The sequence below is a fragment of the Saccopteryx bilineata genome, chromosome 3, assembly GCF_036850765.1.
Source record: "Saccopteryx bilineata isolate mSacBil1 chromosome 3, mSacBil1_pri_phased_curated, whole genome shotgun sequence".
Classification (NCBI taxonomy): Eukaryota; Metazoa; Chordata; class Mammalia; order Chiroptera; family Emballonuridae; genus Saccopteryx; species Saccopteryx bilineata.
In genome coordinates, this window is record NC_089492.1 from 167,722,089 (window position 1) to 167,741,460 (window position 19,372).

Here is a 19,372-nt window from a genome sequence, read left to right on the forward strand (position 1 = left end):
CTTCTTTTCAAACAGTGCTATGGTATTCTTGGGGTATATTCCTAACAGTGGTATAGCTGGGTCAAAAGGCAGTTCGATTTTTAATTTCTTGAGGAATCTCCATACTGTTTTCCACAGTGGCTGCACCAGTCTGCATTCCCACCAGCATTGCAGGAGGGTTCCCTTTTCTCCACATCCTCGCCAGCACTTATTCTGTATTGTTTTATTGATGAGAGCCATTCTGACTGGTGTGAGGTGATATCTCATTGTGGTTTTAATTTGCATTTCTCTAATCATTAGTGATGTTGAACATTTTTTCATATGCCTGTTGGCCATCTGTGTGTCCTCTTTGGAGAAGTGTCTATTCATTTATTTTGCCCATTTTTGGATTGGATTGTTTGTCTTCCTGGTATTAAGTTTTACAAGTTCTTTATAAATTTTGGTTACTAACCCCTTATCAGACACTATGTCAAATATATTCTCCCATTGTGTAGTTTGTTTTTTTATTCTGTTCTTATTGTCTTTAGCTGTGCAGAAGCTTTTTAGTTTGATAAAGTCCCATTTGTTGATCCTGTCTTTTATTTCACTTGCCTGTGGAGACAAATCAGCAAATATATTGCTGCGAGAGATGTCAGAGAGCTTACTGCCTATGTTTTCTTCTAAGATGCTTATGGTTTCACAGCTTACATTCAAGTCTTTTATCCATCTTGAGTTTATTTTGGTGAGTGGTGTAAGTTGGTGGTCTAGTTTCATTTTTTTGCAGGTAGCTGTCCAGTTTTCCCAACACCATTTGTTGAAGAGGCTGTCTTTACTCCATTGTATTGTCTTACCTCCTTTGTCAAATATCAGTTGTCCATAGAGCTGTGGGTTTATTTCTGAATGGTCTGTTCTGTTCCATTGATCTATGAGCCTGTTCTTATGCCAGTACCATGCTGTTTTGAGTATAATGGCCTTATAATATAACTTGATATCTGGAAGTGTGATACCTCCCGCTTTTTTCTTCCTTTTCAGGATTGCTGAGCTTATTCGTGTTCTTTTTTGGTTCCATATAAATTTTTGGAATATGTGTTCTATGTCCTTGAAGTAAGTCATTGGTATTTTAATCAGTATTGCATTGAATTTATAAATTGCTTTGGGTAATATAGACATTTTAATGATGTTTATTCTTCCTAACCATAAGCACGGTATATGCCTCCACTTATTTGTATCTTCCTTGATTTCTTTTATCAATGTTTTATAATTTTCCAAGTACAAGTCTTTAATCTTCTTGGTTAGATTTATTCCTACGTACTTTATTTTTTCGGTTGCAATGGTAAAGGGGATTGATTCCCTGATTTCTCTTTCTGACAGTTCATTATTAGTGTATAAAAATGCCTCTGATTTCTGAATATTGATTTTATATCCTGCCACCTTGCCAAATTCATTTATCAGGTCTAGTAGTTTTTTGACTGAGACTTTAGGGTTTTCTATATACAATATCATGTCATCTGCAAATAATGATAGTTTTACTTCTTCTTTTCCAATTTGGATGCCTTTTATTTCTTCTTCTTGTCTGATTGCTGTGGCTATGACTTCCAGAACTATGTTGAATAAGAGTGGTGAAAGGGCGCACCTCTGCCTTGTTCCTGATCTTAAGGGGATTGCTTTTAATTTTTGCCCATTGAGTATGATGTTGGCTGTGGGTTTGTCATAGATGGCCTTTATCATGTTGAGGTATGTTCCCTGTATTCCCACTTTGCTGAGAGTTTTGATCATGAATGGGTGCTGGATTTTATCAAATGCTTTTTCTGCATCTATTGAAATTATCATGTGGTTTTTCTCCTTTCTTTTGTTTATGTGATGAATCACATTGATTAATTTGCGAATATTGTACCAGCCTTGCCTCCCAAGAATAAATCCTACTTGATCATGGTGTATGATTTTTTTCATATATTGCTGAATCCGGTTTGCTAATATTTTGTTGAGGATTTTTGCATCTAAGTTCATCAGGGATATTGGCCTATAATTTTCTTTCTTTGTGTTGTCTTTGCCTGGTTTTGGGATCAGAATTATGCTTGCGTCATAAAAGAAGTTTGGAAGTCTTCCTTCCTCTTGAATTTTTTGAAATAGCTTGAGAAGGATAGGAGTTAGTTCTTCTTTGAATATTTGGTAGAATTCACTTGTGAAGCCATCAGACCCAGGACTTTTCTTTTTTGGGAGTTTTTTGATAGCTGTTTCAATCTCATTTGTTGTAATTGGGCCATTTAGGTTTTCTGATTCTTCCAGATTGATTTTTTGGAAGATTATATGATTCAAGGAATTTGTCCATTTCATCTAGGTTGTCTAGTTTTTTGGCGTACAGTTCTTCATAGTATTTTCTTACAATATTTTGTATTTCTGTTGTGTCAGTTGTTATTTCTCTACTCTCATTTCTAATTTTATTTATTTGAGTCCTCTCTCTTTTTTTCTTGGTGAGTCTTGTTAAAGGTTCATCGATCTTGCTTACCTTTTCAAAGAACCAGTTCCTGGTTTCATTGATCCTCTGTATTGTTTCTTTAGCCTCTATGTCATTTATTTCTGCTCTGATCTTTATTATTTCCTTCCTTCTACTAGCTCTGGGCTTTACTTGCTGTTCTTTTTCTAGTTCTTTTAGATGCAGGGATAAGTTGTTTATTTGAGCTTTTTGTAGCTTCTTGAGGTATGCCTGTAATGCTATAAACTTTCCTCTCAGGACTGCTTTTGCTGTGTCCCATAAATTTTGAGTTGATGTATGCTCATTATCGTTTGTTTCTAGGAATTATTTAATTTCTTCTTTGATCTCAATGTTAACCCATTCATTGTTTAATAATGTGCTATTTAGTTTCCAAGTGTTTGAATGTTTTTCAATTTTTCTATTTTGGTTGATTTCTAGTTTAATGCCATTGTGATCAGAGAAAGTGCTCAATATGATTTCAATCTTCTTAAATTTGTTGAGCCCGCTTTTGTGCCCTAACATGTGGTCTATTCTAGAGAATGTACCATGAGTGCTTGAAAAGAATGTATATTCTGATGTTTTAGGGTGAAAGGTTCTGAAGATATCTATTAAATCGAGTTGATCTAATATGTCCTTTAAGTCTGCTGTTTCCTTGTTAATTTTCTTTCTTGAGGATAAATCTAATGATGTTAATGGGGTATTGAAATCCTCTACTATTATAGTATTGCTGTTGATCTCGCCCTTTAAGTCCATCAAAGTCTGCTTTATATATTTAGATGCTCCTATATTAGGTGCGTAGATATTTATAATGGTTATATCTTCCTTTGGGATTGCTCCCTTTATCATTATGTAGTGACCTTCTTTATCTCTAATTATGGTTTTTGATTTAAAGTCCATTTTGTCTGATATAAGTATTGCTACCCCAGCTTTTTTTTCATTTCCATTTGCGTGAAATATTTTTTTCCATCCTTTTATCTTCAGTCTGTGTGCATCTTTTGATTTAAGGTGTGTCTCTTGTAGACAGCATATGTATGGGTCCTGTTTTCTTATCCACGCAGCTACCCTATGTCTCTTGATTAGATCATTTAATCCATTAACATTTAAGGTTATTACTGATATGTAATTGTTTATTGCCATGTTTTTCTTTAAACTGTTTTTCTCTTTTGCTATATTCTTTTTTTCCTTTGATCTGTTTACAACAGGCCCCTTAGCATTTCTTGCAGCCTTGGTTTGGTTGCAGTGAAATCCTTGAGGTTTTTTTTGTCTGTAAAGCTTTTTATTTCTCCTTCAATTTTAAATGATAGCCTTGCTGGATAAAGTAGTCTTGGTTGTAGGTTCTTGTTCTGCATTACTTTGAATATTTCTTGCCATTCCCTTCTGGCCTCAAGTGTTTCTGTTGAGAAGTCAGAAGTCATCCTTATGGGGGCTCCTTTGTAGGTGATAGTCTTTTTTTCTCTAACAGCTTTTAATATTTTCTCTTTATCATTTAGATTTGGTAATTTAATTATGATGTGTCTTGGTGTTGGTTTCTTTGGGTTTCTCCTTAATGGAGTTCTCTGTACTTCCTGAACATGTGAAATGTTTTCCTACCTTAATTGGGGGAAGTTTTTTGCTATAATATGTTTGAACAAAGTCTCTATCCCTTGTTCTTTCTCTTCTTCTTCAGGAACCCCTATGATGAAGCTGTTATTTCTCTTCATGTTGTCACAGAGCTCTCTTAGAGTTTCCTCAGACTTTTTGAGTCTCTTTTTTTTTTCTTCTCTGCTTCCATGCCTTTATTTATTGTGTCATCTAACTCACTGATTCGATTCTCTGCTTCTTCCATCCTGCTTTTAATTCCTTCCATTGTATTTTTTATTTCAGATATTGTATTTGTCATTTCTGTCTGATTCTTTTTTATTATTTCAATGTCCTTTTTTATATTTGTTATCTCTTTATTTAGGTTTTCATAATGGCCATCTATGGTGGTTCTAATATCTTTGAGCATCCTAACAATCATTATTTTAAACTCTGCATCTGGTAATTTGGTTATATCTGACTCACTTAGGTCCTTTTCTGGGGATTTCTCTTGGTTTATTTGTGTTGTATTTTCTGCCTCCACATTTTCTCTTCACGGGAGTGGCTGTGATCACGTGCTTGGGTGCACAAGGGTTGTTGGCCTTCGCCTTTGACCCACCCCTATGTGTGACGTTATGCTCTGCCCTGAGGGCACTGGCGAGCACCTTTGCTCAGCTGTGGGTCTCCGCCTGTTTCTGAGCTTTCGCCCTGCCTTTGCAGGATGATCCCACTCAAGGGACAGCTGCTAGCCTTGTCTCTACCACTGGGCAGGGCTGCGTGCCCAAGCTCAGCTTTGTAGCGGAACTCCGCCTTTTCTGTGCTTTTGGCTCCACGTCCCCCGGAGGAGCCAGCTACCAGTCAGACCACAAGCCTGGGTTGCACAAGCGGGGCAGGGCTGTGCTCCTCTGCCCTTGCTCTGGGGCTGGTTTCTACCCTTTCCGGGGTTCCCGCCTTTCTCACGGAGGCTGGATTACAGGCTGCCGGCAGCTGAGCTTGACCACTTTTGCACGCCCCCTCCTCCCCAGCCGGGCAAGATTGAGCTCACACCTGAGCCCAGTGATGGCCAGCCAGCTTCTGCCCCTGCCAGCAGAACCGTGCTTTTGTCTCCCGCTGCCACCCGCTCTCCGATGCGCCCTCAGCCACGTGGGTGGGGGCATTGCAGCTCGGACCCTAAGACTCACTACTGTAGACCCGAAAGCTCCTTCCTTCTATGCGACTTTGCTTTGAATGATGTGGGGGAGGTTGTTTGACTGCTCTCCTGCTTCCCTTTGCTGGTATTGCTGTTTCCGGGGGGGAAATATTCACTTCAGCTTTGGGGAGTGACTCGTCCCAGGGGTTAGGGTGGCTATCTCCTAAAATGTTTCTCCCTATGCCTCCTAGATTGCACTCTCTTCCTGTTACTGTGGTTTTCTCCTCTCTCCCCCCATCCCCAGGAACCCCAGGTGATTGTTTTTGAGAGAGATATTCTGCGCGGTCCCTTTAAGAAGGATCCTGGGTCTGAGAAATCAGACTTTCTCTCAGAAACAGAATCCTGACTTGTTTCCAGCTAAATACTGTCCTTACGCCTCTTCTGGGGTCTGGGACTGCAGGCTGGGGCTTTGTTCCTGGGGCTCAGGACCCTTTCCCCTCTGCTAAACTCACTTCCTGCCACGCAAGTCTCTCCCTGCTGCTGTTCGCTCTGAGGAGCTGGGCAGCCCTCTCCGCGTTTCCGCGTTTCCACTTTTCCTACCAGTCTCTGTGTGGCTTCTTCAGCATTCCTTGGTTGAAGAATCCTTTTAGTTTAGTCCAAAGTTCAATCTGAGTGATGATTATAAGATTATATTTGGTTTGTACAAATTCATCAATTGTATAATTTAGATCTGTGCATTCATTTTGCATATTTTTCAATTAAAAATTTTTTTAAGAAAAAAGTCAGGATACTGTTTGTGAGAAAGAGTCTGATTTCTCAAACCCAGAGTTCTTCTTAAAGGGACTGCGCAGAACACCTCTCTAACAAACACTCACCTGGAGCTCCAGGGAATGGAGAGAGAGGAGAGGAATGGAGTAGCAGGAAGACAGTAGTGAGTCTTAGGGTCTGAGCTGCAGCGCCCGCACTCACAAGGCTGAGGCCTTGCCAGAGGGCGGGCGGTGGTGGGATGCAGAAGTGCGGTTCTGTCGGCAAGGGCAGAAGCCGGGTGGCCACCACTGGGCCCAGGTGTGAGCTCAGTCTTGCCTGGCTGGGGAGAAGGGGGTGTACAAAAGTGGTCAAGCCCAGCTGTGGGCCGCCTGTAATCCAGCCTGCAGGAGAAGGGTGGGAACCCTGGAAGGGGTAGAGATAGGCCCCGGAACAAGGGCACAGGAGTACAGCCTTGCCCCACCTGGGGAACTGAGACTTGTGGTCTGACTGGGGAGCCGGCTCATCCCACAGGGGAGGAGCAGAGTGCCAATAACAGGTGGAGTCCCGCTACTCAGCATGGGCATGTAGTCCTGCCTAGCCTGTGGAGCAGGCTTGCAGCAGTCCCACGTGCTGGCTCCCCCTGCAAGGGTGGGACGAAAGCCCAGAATCAGGCAGAGACCCACAGTTGAGCAAAGGTGCTCGCCACTGTCCTCAGAGTTGAGCATAATGCCACCCACAGGGGTGGGGCAAAGGCCAAGGTCACCAAGGCTTGTATACCCGAGCACATGATCAGAGCCACTCCCCATGAAGGAAAGGCAGAAAACACAACAACAGCCCCAGTGAGAAAGGCACCTGCAATGCCCATACATAAATGCCCTAGGCAGCAACAGCAGAGAGGGTGGCAGGCCTGCAGACAGACCACAACTAGGGAAAAGAGGCCACACCCAATGGACTTCAGTGGCCAAAACCTTCTTTTACACAGAGAAGATGAGAAGGCACAGAAATGCAACACAAATGAGTCAAGAGAAATCCCTAGAAAAGGACCTGCATGAATCAGATATAACCAAATTACCAGATGCAGAGTTTAAAATAACAATTATTAGGATGCTCAAAGATATTAGAACAATAGATGGTCATTACAAACACCTAATTAAAGAGATAGCAGATATAAAAATGAACATTGAAATAATAAAAAAAGAATCAGTCAGAAATGACAAATACAATATCAGAAATGAAGAACACAATGGAAAGAATTAAAAGCAGGATGGATGAAGCTGAGAATCAAGTGAGTGAGTTAGAGAACACAATAAATAAAGGCATGGAAGCAGAGCAGAAAAAAGAAAAGAGACTCAAAAAGTCTGAGGAAACTCTAAGAGAGCTCTGTGACAACATGAAGAGAAATAACATTCGCATCATAGGGGTTCCTGAAGAAGAAGAGAAAGAACAAGGGATAGAGACTTTGTTCAAGCATATCATAGCTGAAAACTTCCCTCAATAAAAGAGGAAAACATCTCACATGTTCAGGAAGTACAGAGAACTCCATTAAGAAAAAACCCAAGAAATCAATACCAAGACACATCATAATTAAAATACCAAAGCTAAGTGATAAAGAGAAAATATTAAAGGCTGCTAGAGAAAAAAAAAGCCATAACATACAAAGGAGCCCCCAGAAGAATGACATCCGACTTCTCAACAGAAACACTTGAGGCCAGAAGGGAATGGCAAGAAATATTCAAAGTAATGCAGAACAAGAACCTACAACCAAGACTACTTTATCCAGCAAGGCTATCATTTAAAATTGAAGGAGAAATAAAAAGCTTTACAGACAAAAAACAACTCAAGGAATTCATTACAACCAAACCAATGCTGCAGGAAATGTTAAGGGGCCTGTTGTAAACAGATCAAAGTGGGAAAAGAATATAGCAAAAAAAGAATACACCTTTAAAGAAGTAAATGGCAATAAACAACTACATATCAATAATAACCTTAAATGTAAATGGATTAAATGATCCAATCAAAAGACATAGGGTAGCTGTGTGGATAAGAAAACAGGACCCGAACATAAGCTGTCTACAAGAGACACACCTTAGAACAAAAGATGCACAAAGATTGAAGGTAAAAGAATGGAAAAAAACATTTCATGCACATGGAAATGAAAAAAAGCTGGGGTAGCAATACTAATATCAGACAAATTGCACTTTAAAACAAAGGATATAGTAAGAGATAAAGAAGGCCACTACATAATGATAAAGGGAGTAATCCAACAGGAAGATATAACTATTGTAAGTATCTATGCACCTAATATAGGAGCACCTAAATATATAAAGCAGACTTTGTTGGATTTAAAGGGCGAGATCAACAGCAATACTATAATAGTAGGTCATTTCTTTTTTTTTTTTTTTTTTTTTAATAAATTTTTATTAATGGTAATGGGATGACATTAATAAATCAGGGTACATATATTCAAAGAAAACATGTCTAGGTTATTTTGTCATCAAATTATGTTGCAAACCCCTCGCCCAAAGTCAGATTGTCCTCCGTCATCCTCCATCTAGTTCTCTGTGCCCCTCCCCCTCCCCCTAACTCTCTCCCTCCCTCCCTCCCATGTCCTCCCTCACCCCCAACCCTTGGTAACCACCACAGTCTTGTCCATGTCTCTTAGTCTCATTTTTATGTTCCACCAATGTATGGAATCAAGTAGTTCTTGTTTTTTTCTGATTTGCTTATTTCACTCCTTATAATGTTATCAAGATCCCACCATTTTGCTGTAAATGATCTGATGTCATCATTTCTTATGGCTGAGTAGTATTCCATAGTGTATATGTGCCACATCTTCTTTATCCAGTCTTCTATTGAAGGGCTTTTTGGTTGTTTCCATGTCTTGGCCACTGTGAACAGTGCTGCAATGAACATGGGGCTACATGTGTCTTCACGTATCAATGTTTCTGAGGTTTTGGGGTATAAACCCAGTAGAGGGATTGCTGGGTCATAAGGTAGTTCTATTTGCAGTTTTTTGAGGAACCACCATACTTTCCTCCATAATGGTTGTACTACTTTACAGTCCCACCAACAGTGAATGAGGGTTCCTTTTTCTCCACAGCCTCTCCAACATTTGCTATTACCCGTCTTGTTGATAATAGCTAATCTAACAGGAGTGAGGTGGTATCTCATTGTAGTTTTGATTTGCATTTCTCTAATAACTAATGAAGCTGAGCATCTTTTCATATATCTGTTGGCCATTTGTATCTCTTCCTGGGAGAAGTGTCTGTTCATGTCCTCTTCCCATTTTTTTATTGGATTGTTTGTTTGTTTGTTGTTGAGTTTTATGAGTTCTTTGTAAATTTTGGATATTAGGCCCTTATCTGAGCTGTCGTTCGAAAATATCAGTTCCCATATAGTTGGCTGTCTGTTTATTTTGATATCAGTTTCTCTTGCTGAGCAAAAACTTTTAATTCTGATGTAGTCCCATTCATTTATCTTTGCCTTCACTTCTCTTGCCATTGGAGTCAAGTTCATAAAATGTTCTTTAAAACCCAGGTCCATGATTTTAGTACCTATGTCTTCTTCTATGTACTTTATTGTTTCAGGTCTTATATTTAGGTCTTTGATCCATTTTGAATTAATTTTAGTACACGGGGACAGGCTGTAGTCGAGTTTCATTCTTTTGCATGTGGCTTTCCAGTTTTCCCAACACCATTTGTTGAAGAGGCTTTCTTTTCTCCATTGTGTGTTGTTGGCCCCTTTATCAAAGATTATTTGACCATATATATGTGGTTTTATTTCTGGGCTTTCTATTCTGTTCCATTGGTCTGAGTGTCTATTTTTTTGCCAATACCATGCTGTTTTGATTATCGTGGCCCTATAATATAGTTTAAAGTCAGGTATTGTAATGCCCCCAGCTTCATTCTTTTTCCTTAGGATTGTTTTGGCTATTCGGGGTTTTTTATAGTTCCATATAAATCTGATGATTTTTTGTTCCATTTCTTTGAAAAATCTCATAGGGATTTTGATGGGAATTGCATTAAATTTGTATATTGCTTTGGGTAATATGGCCATTTTGATTATATTTATTCTTCCTATCCAAGAACAAGGAATATTTTTCCATCTCATTGTATCTTTTTCGATTTCCCTTAACAATGCTTTGTAATTTTCATTATATAGGTCCTTTACGTTCTTTGTTATGTTTATTCCTAGGTATTTTATTTTTTTTGTTGCAATCGTGAAGGGGATTATTTTTTTGAGTTCGTTTTCTAATATTTCATTGTTGGCATATAGAAAGGCTATGGACTTTTGTATGTTAATTTTGTATCCTGCGACCTTACTGTATTGGTTTATTGTTTCTAATAATCTTTTTGTGGAGTCCTTCGGGTTTTCGATGTATAGGATCATATCATCAGCAAAAAGTGATAGCTTTACTTCTTCTTTTCCGATATGGATGCCTTTTATTTCTTTGTCTTGTCTGATTGCTCTGGCCAGAACTTCTAGCACCACGTTGAATAAGAGTGGAGAGAGGGGACAACCCTGTCTTGTTCCTGATTTAAGGTAGAAAGTCCTCAGTTTTATGCCGTTTAATAGGATGTTGGCTGATGGTTTATCATATATGGCCTTTATCATGTTGAGATATTTTCCTTCTATACCCATTTTGTTGAGAGTCTTAAACATAAAATTGTGTTGTATTTTATCAAAAGCCTTTTCTGCATCTATTGATAAGATCATGTGGTTTTTGTTCTTTGTTTTGTTGATATGGTGTATTACGTTAACCGTTTTGTGTATGTTGAACCATCCTTGAGATTCTGGGATGAATCCCACTTGATCATGATGTATTATTTTTTTAATATGTTGTTGTATTCGGTTTGCGAGTATTTTGTTTAGTATTTTAGCATCTGTATTCATTAGAGATATTGGTCTGTAGTTTTCTTTCTTTGTGCCATCCTTGCCAGGTTTTGGTATGAGGGTTATGTTGGCCTCATAAAATGTGTTTGGAAGTATTGCTTCTTCTTCAATTTTTTGGAAGACTTTGAGTAGAATAGGAACCAAGTATTCTTTGAATGTTTGATAGAATTCACTAGTATAACCGTCTGGGCCTGGACTTTTATTTTTGGGGAGATTTTTAATAGTTTTTTCTATTTCCTCCTTGCTGATTGGTCTGTTTAGGCTTTCTGCTTCTTCATCACTCAGTCTAGGAAGGTTGTATTGTTCTAGGAATTTATCCATTTCTTCTAGATTGTTGTATTTGGTGGCATATAATTTTTCATAGTATTCTACAATAATTCTTTGTATTTCTATGATGTCTGTGGTGATCTCTCCTCTTTCATTTTGGATTTTATTTATTTGAGTCCTGTGTCTTTTTTCCTTGGTGAGTCTTGCCAAGGGTTTGTCAATTTTGTTGATCTTTTCAAAGAACCAGCTCCTTGTTTTATTGATTTTTTTCTATACTTTTTCTGTTCTCTATTTCATTTATTTCTGCTCTGATTTTTATTATTTCCTTTCTTCGGCTGGTTTTGGGTTGTCTTTGTTCTTCTTTTTCTAGTTCCTTAAGGTGTGAAGTTAAGTGGTTTACTTGGGCTCTCTCTTGTTTGTTCATATAGGCCTGAAGTGATATGAACTTTCCTCTTATTACTGCTTTTGCTGCATCCCAGAGATTCTGATATGTCGTATTTTCATTTTCATTTGTCTGTATATATCTTTTGATTTCTGCACTTATTTCTTCTTTGACCCATTCATTTTTTAGAAGTATGTTGTTTAGTTTCCACATTTTTGTGGGTTTTTCCCCCTCTTTTTTGCAGTTGAATTCTAGTTTCAAGGCTTTATGATCAGAACATATGCTTGGTACAATTTCAATTTTTCTAAATTTGCTGATATTGTCTTTGTGGCCCAACATATGGTCAATTCTTGAGAATGTTCCATGTACACTAGAGAAAAATGTATACTCTGTCGCTTTGGGATGAAGTGTCCTGTAGATGTCTATCATATCCAGGTGTTCTAGTATTTCGTTTAAGGCCACTATATCTTTATTGATTCTCTGTTTGGATGACCGATCTGGAGCCGTCAGCGGTGTATTGAGGTCTCCAAGTATGATTGTATTTTTGTTAGTTTTTGTTTTAAGGTCAATAAGTAGCTGTCTTATATATTTTGGTGCTCCTTGGTTTGGTGCATATATATTAAGGATTGTTATGTCTTCTTGACTCAACTTCCCCTTAATCATTATGAAATGACCATTTTTGTCTCTGAGTACTTTTTCTGTCTTGTAGTCAGCATTATTAGATATGAGTATTGCTACACCTGCTTTTTTTTGGGTGTTGTTTGCTTGGAGTATTGTTTTCCAGCCTTTCACTTTGAATTTGTTTTTATCCTTGTTGCTTAGATGTGTTTCTTGTAGGCAGCATATAGTTGGATTTTCTTTTTTAATCCATTCTGCTACTCTGTGTCTTTTTATTGGTAAGTTTAATCCATTTACATTTAGTGTAATTATTGACACTTGTGGGTTCCCTACTGCCATTTTATAAATTGCTTTCTGTTAGTTTTGTATCTAGTTTGATTCTTCTCTTTTGTTTTTCTATCATTTGTTTTTGTTTGTTTGTGTTCCATACTTCTTTCCTCTGTTGCTACCTTTTTTAAGTAAAGTGTTTTTGTGGTGGTTTTTTCAAGGGTGGTTACCATTTAGTAATGAAAAGGGTACCTACCATATTCATTGTAGTACCCTATCTTATAAGTATTTCTGCACTTCATCATCCTTTGCTACTGTTAATCTCCATCCTCTCCCCCCTTTTTTTCCTTTGTTGTCACAGTTTAAGTTTGGTTTTATTGTGTTCTTGGTGGAGCTGTTACTTGTGGTGTTGTTTTCTTTTGTTCTTTGAATCTGGTTGGAAAACCCCCCTTAGTATTTCCTGGAGTGGGGGCTTTCTGTTGATAAATTCTCTCATCTTTTCTGTATTTGTGAATGTTTTTATATCTCCTTCATACTTGAAGGATAGCTTTGGTGGGTATAGTATTCTTGGCTGAAAGTTCCTCTCTTTCAGGGCTTTAAATATTGGGGTCCACTCTCTTCTAGCTTGTAGAGTTTCTGCTGAGAAATCTGATGATAATCTAATAGGCTTTCCTTTATATGTTGTACTCTTCTTTTCCCTGGCTGCCTTGAGAATTTTTTCTTTGTCATTGGTTTGTGTCATCTTTATTATGATGTGCCTTGGAGTGGGTTTGTTGGGGTTAAGAAAACTTGGTGTTCTGTTTGCTTCTTGAATTTGAGGCTTTAGTTCCTTCCACAGGCTTGGGAAGTTCTCGTCTATTATTTGTTTGAGTATATTCTCCATTCCATTTTCTTTCTCTTCTCCCTCTGATATACCTATTATTCTTATGTTATTCTTTCTGATGGAGTCAGATAATTCCTGTAGGGCTTTCTCATTTTTTATTATTTTTGAGTCTCTTTTTTCTTCTCTCTGTTGTGCCTCAAGTTGTTTGTCTTCTATTTCACTAATCCTATCTTCAATCTGGGCTGTTCTGTTAGCTATGCTTGTTACCTCATTTTTCAGCTCGTGAATTGAGTTTTTCATTTCTGTTTGATTTGTTTTTATAGTTTCAATTTCCTTGGTAATATATTCTTTGTGTTCATTGAGTTGTTTTCTGATCTCCGTATATTGCCTTTCTGTGTTTTCTTGTATATCTCTGAGTATTTTTAAGATTTCTATTTTAAATTCTCTGTCATTTAGCTCCAAGGCTTCCAATATGTTAAGTCTTTTCTCCATAGATTTTTCCACATCTATTTGTGTTACCTCTCTTTCTTTTGTATCCATAATATTTGATTTCCTCTTTTTTATCGGCATCTGAGGGTGGTGTTATTGATAGCACTAATTAGAATTAATAAAGAGTAAAAAGAAAAAAAAAAAGGGTAAAACACCCCACAAAAAAAAACAGTAATAATTTATTATTTCCCCCTTGTTTTCTCTCTTCTCTTTCCCTCCTCTCCCCTCCTCAGGGAAATATCGTGCCTATAATGGAGGGCCTGATTTGGGGTGAAGAGTTCAAGGGGCAAAAAAAGGGAGTAGGGACCTACTAAATGCAAAAAAAAAAAAAAAAAAAAAGGAAGAAAATCTTAGACAAGCATACGATGATTTGCTTGTAAGTGATGGTCAACTAAGAGATATAATGAGAGGGATAAGAGGGAATCAGAAAAAAGGACCAAAAAAGAATAATAAAGAAGAAAAAATAAAAATAATAAGTAAAAATCTGTTGTATTAAGTGGAGCGAAGACTAAATACAATGGAGACCTTTGGTTGGGAGGACCCAAAATGCCACAAAAATAAACAAACAAGAGAAAAAAAAAAACATAAGCATAAAAGAGAAATAAAGCCAAAAAAAAGCCTTGAGTCCCAAATTAACTTATTTGTTCGTGATTGAGGATTATATGGGAGGAAAGTAAAATGAGAAAAGAAAAAATGAATAGAAAGGAAAAAATAAGAAAAAGAGAAAAACGAAGGAAGAAATAAAATAGGAGGAGAAAAAAACAAAATAAAGCAAGACAAAAAAAAAACAAAAGAGGAGAGAGTTAGAGTTAAGTGTTTTGGAGTATAACCTTAAAGGAGGGTGAGGATGAAGAAGAAAAATAAAATGCAACACTCATGGGTAGTGTAGTTCAAGAAAGGGGAAGCATAAGATGGGCAGAGAATAGAAGGACCGAGGTGGAGGAAATAAAGGCAAAAAGATAGAAGAAACAAACAACAACAACAACAACAAAAAAAAATTAGTGGATCAAGTTGTAAAGTCTGTGGGTTTTTCTTGATTTTGAGAGGTTAACTTCTTCCTTTTTCTTTTCTCTCCCTCTTCCTGGTCGGTGACTCTGTACCCTAGGCTCTGCCCCTGTGTCACTCTTAGGTAGGGATTTGCAGTTGATGGGATTCTATGGCAATGTCATATAATTGGCTTTAGTCTTGCTGGAAGTAAAGGCTTGTTGGCGTTTGCAGGGTCCAACGATGAGAGAGTTTGCTTTCCTGGATTCTCTCTCCTAGTCCCCCCTTTCTGAATTAGCAGCCTGGTGATCCAGCTATAAGGCTGCAACTGCTTCTGCCTGGGGAGTAAGAGGCTCAAAGAGCTGGGAAATCCCCACTCTATCCCCACTCAGTGCAAGGCTTTGGGAAAGGCTCTGACAGTCAGGGCCTCCAGTGTAATCAGGCGGTGGTGGGAGTCAATTGTTGTCAAGGTGACTGTTCAGCACCTATCATTTAGTTGGACCTCTCAACCCAGGCTTTCCACACTTTGTAGCCTGTTTTTGCAGGGAAGAAGAGGCACTAGTCTCTGCTTACGACTAGTGTAGTATAGACCTTATTATCTGCCAAGTCCTTCTTGTTAGCGTTTATCCCTGAATATGGAGGCTCTATCAATCAGAAGTTGCCCCCGCCCCTTTAGCGAGAGGCACTAAAAAATATCACGCCTCTTGTCTTGGATCGCTGAACTGAGAGAGATCTTATCAATTAGAACCGAGGGTGCGCAGATTTTATGGGTTAAGCTAATTTCAGTGATTGGGTCGCAGCTGTGTTTCCGAAGGTATTTTAGGCTGCCTGCGCGTGCCCCTCCCCCAACGCTTGATTGTTAGCTTGAATGGCTGGGTGAGGTGCCCCGCCCACGGAGAGAATCTCCCAAGCCTCTCCCGCTCGCCCCACCGCTGGCGGCTGGACCGCACCAGGCGCAGGATAATGGAGCCCCCTGGGTGTGCGGGCCAGTAGGGCGCCCTGGGCGCGTGGAATGCCCAAGGCGCGCGCGCGAATGGGGCGCTCAGGGCACCGGCGGCCGGCGACCCCCACTCGCAGTGTGCGGGCCGCTGGGAACGTCAGCGGTGCTCAACTGTACCGGGTGCGCGCGCGGCGGCTCGTGGCGGCCGCTCGAGGTGGCGGTTCGCGGGGGCTCGCGGCAGCTCGCGGTGGCGGTTCGCGGGGGTTCGCGGGAGCTCGCGGCGGCTCATGGTCGGCCGCTCGCGGCGGCTTGCGGTTCCCAAGTATATGGGCTGACTCACCGCAGGCGCACTCCCTGGCGGCTTGAATGAGCGTCGCTGCGGTAGCTTCCTCCACACCCTCGTCTCTCAGATTCAAGGGATAACAGTCCTTTTGCTTTCAGTTTCCGTGGAACTCCGGAATGCTCCGAGGATAAATTTTTCTGTTTCTAGTTGATAAATTTGTTGTGATTTAAGGGAGAGCTGTCGGACGCGCTTCTCACGGCTCCATTTCCGTTAATAGTAGGTGATTTCAATACTCCACTAACATCACTAGATAGATCCTCAAGAAAGAAAATTAACAAAGAAACAGTAGACTTATTGGACACACTAGATCAACTTGATTTAATAGATATCTTCAGAACTTTGCACCCTAAAGCAGCAGAATATACATTCTTTTCAAGTGCTCATGGTACATTATCTAGGATAGACCACATGTTGGGGTACAAAAGTCGTCTCAACAAATTTAAGAAGATTGAAATCGTATCAAGCACTTTCTCTGATCACAATGGCATGAAACTAGAAATGAACCACAACAGAAAAGCTCAAAACTTCTCAAACACATGGAAACTAAATAGCAGGTTGTTAAATAATGAATGGATTAAGAATGAGATCAAAGAAGAAATAAAAAAATTCCTAGAAATGAGTGACAATGAGCAGCATACAACAACTCAAAATTTATGGGACACAGCAAAAGCAGTACTGAGAGGGAAGTTCATAGCACTACAGGCACACCTTTAGAAACTACAAAAAGCTCAAATAAACAACTTAACCCTGCAACTAAAAGAACTAGAAAAGAACATCAAGAAAAGCCTAAATGTAGTAGAAGGAGGAAATAATAAAGATCAGAGCAGAAATAAATGACATAGAGGCTAAAGAAATAATACAGAGGATCAATGAAACCAGGAGCTGGTTCTTTGAAAAGGTAAACAAGATTGATGAACCTTTAACTAGACTCACCAAGAAAAAGAGAGAGGGGACTCAAATAAACTTAGAAATGAGAGTGGAGAAATAACAACTGACACAACAGAAATACAAAATATTGTAAGAAAATATTATGAAGAACTCTATGCCAAAAAACTAGACAACCTAGATGAAATGGACAAATTCCTTGAAACATATAATCTTCCAAAAATCAATCTGTAAGAATCAGAAAACCTAAACAGACCGATTATACCAAATAAGATCGAAACAGGAATCGAGAAACTCCCAACAAAGAAAAGTCCAGGGCCCGATGGTTTCACAACTGAATTCTACCAAATATTCAAAAAAGAACTAACTCCTATCCTTCTCAAGCTATTTCAAAAAATTCAAGAGGAAGGAAGACTTCCAAACTTTTATTATGAAGCGAGAATAATTTTGATTCCAAAACCAGGCAAAGACAACACAAAGAAAGAAAAATATAGGCCAATATCTCTGATGAATATAGATGCTAAAATCCTCAACAAAATATTAGCAAACAGGATCCAACAATATATGGAAAAAATCATACACCATGATCAAGTGGGATTTATTCTTGGGAGGCAAGGCTGGTACAATATTCGCAAATCAATCAATGTGATTCATCACATAAGCAAAAAGAAGGAGAAAAACCACATGATAATTTCAATAGATGCAGAAAAAGCATTTGATAAAATCCAGCACCCGTTCATGATCAAAACTCTCAGCAAAGTGGGAATACAGGGAACATACCTCAACATGATAAAGGTCATCTATGACAAACCCACAGCCAACATCATACTCAATGGGCAAAAATTAAAAGCAATCCCCTTAAGATCAGGAACAAGGCATGGGTGCCCGCTCTCACCACTCGTATTTAAGATAGTTCTGGAAGTCTTAACCACAGCAATCAGACAAGAAGAAGAAATAAAAGGCATTCAAGTTGGAAAAGAAGAAGTAAAACTATCATTATTTGCAGATGATATGATATGGTATATAGAAAACCCCAAACTCTCAGTCAAAAAACTACTGTACCTGATAAATGAATTTGGCAAGGTGGCAGGATATAAAATCAATACTCAGAAATCAGAGGCATTTTTATACACTAATAATGAACTGTCAGAAAGAGAAATTAAGGAAACAATCCCCTTCACTATTACAACCAAAAAAAAATAAAGTACCTAGGAGTAAACTTAACCAAGGAGACTAAAGACTTGTACTCGGAAAATTATAAAGCATTGATAAAAGAAATCAAGGAAGATACAAACAAGTGGAAGCATATACCATGCTCATGGTTAGGAAGAATAAACATCATTAAAATGTCTATATTACCCAAAGCAATCTATAAATTCAATGAAATACCAATTAAAATACCAATGACATACTTCAAAGATATAAATCACATATTCCAAAAATTTGTATGGAACCAAAAAAGAACACGAATAGCCTTAGGAATCTTAAAAAAGAAGAATAAAGGGGGAGATATCACACTTCCTGATATCAAGTTATACTACAAGGCCATTGTACTCAAAACAGCCTGGTACTGGCATAAGAACAGGCATATAGCTCAATGGAACAGAACAAAGAACCCAGAAATAAACCCACAGCTCTATGGACAACTGATATTTGACAAAGGAGGTAAGGAAATACAATGGAGTAAAGACAGCCTCTTTAACAAATGGTGTTGAGAAAATTGGACAGCTACCTGCAAAAAAATGAAACCAGACCACCAGCTTACACCACTCACAAAAATAAACTCAAAATAGATAAAAGACTTAAATGTAAGCCATGAAACCATAAGCATCTTAGAAGAAAACATAGGCAGTAAGCTCTCCAACATCTCTCAGAGCAATATATTTGCCAATTTATCTCCATGGGGAAGTGAAATAAAAGATAGGATAAACAAATGGGACTATATCAAACTAAAAAGTTTTTGCACAGCTAAAGACAATAAAAACAGAATAAAAAGAGAAACTACACAATGGGAGAACATATTTGACATAGTGTCTGATAAGGGTTTAATAACCAAAATTTATAATAAACTTGTAAATCTCAACACCAGGAACACAAATATTCAATCAAAAAATGAGAAAAAGAAATGAATAGACACTTCTCCAAAGAGGACATACAGATGGCCAATAGGCATATGAAAAAATGCTCAACATCACTAATCATTAGAGAAATGCAATTTAAAATCACAATGAGATATCACCTCACACCAGCCAGAAAGGCGCTCATAATAAAACAACACAGAATAAGTGCTGGCGAGGATGTGGAGAAAAGGGAACCCTCCTGCACTGCTGGTGGGAATGCTGACTGGTGCAGCCACTGTTGAAAACAGTATGGAGATTCCTCAAAAATTTGAAAATCAAACTGCCTTTTAACCCAGCTATACCACTTTTAGGAATATACCCCAAGAACACCATAGAATGGCTCCAAAAGGAGAAATGCACCCCCATGTTTGTGGCAGCAGTGTTCACAATAGCGAAGATCTGGAAACAGCCCAAGTGTTCGTCAGAGGACGAGTGGATTAAAAAGCTTTGGTACATATATACTATGAAATACTACTCAGCCATAAGAAATGATGACA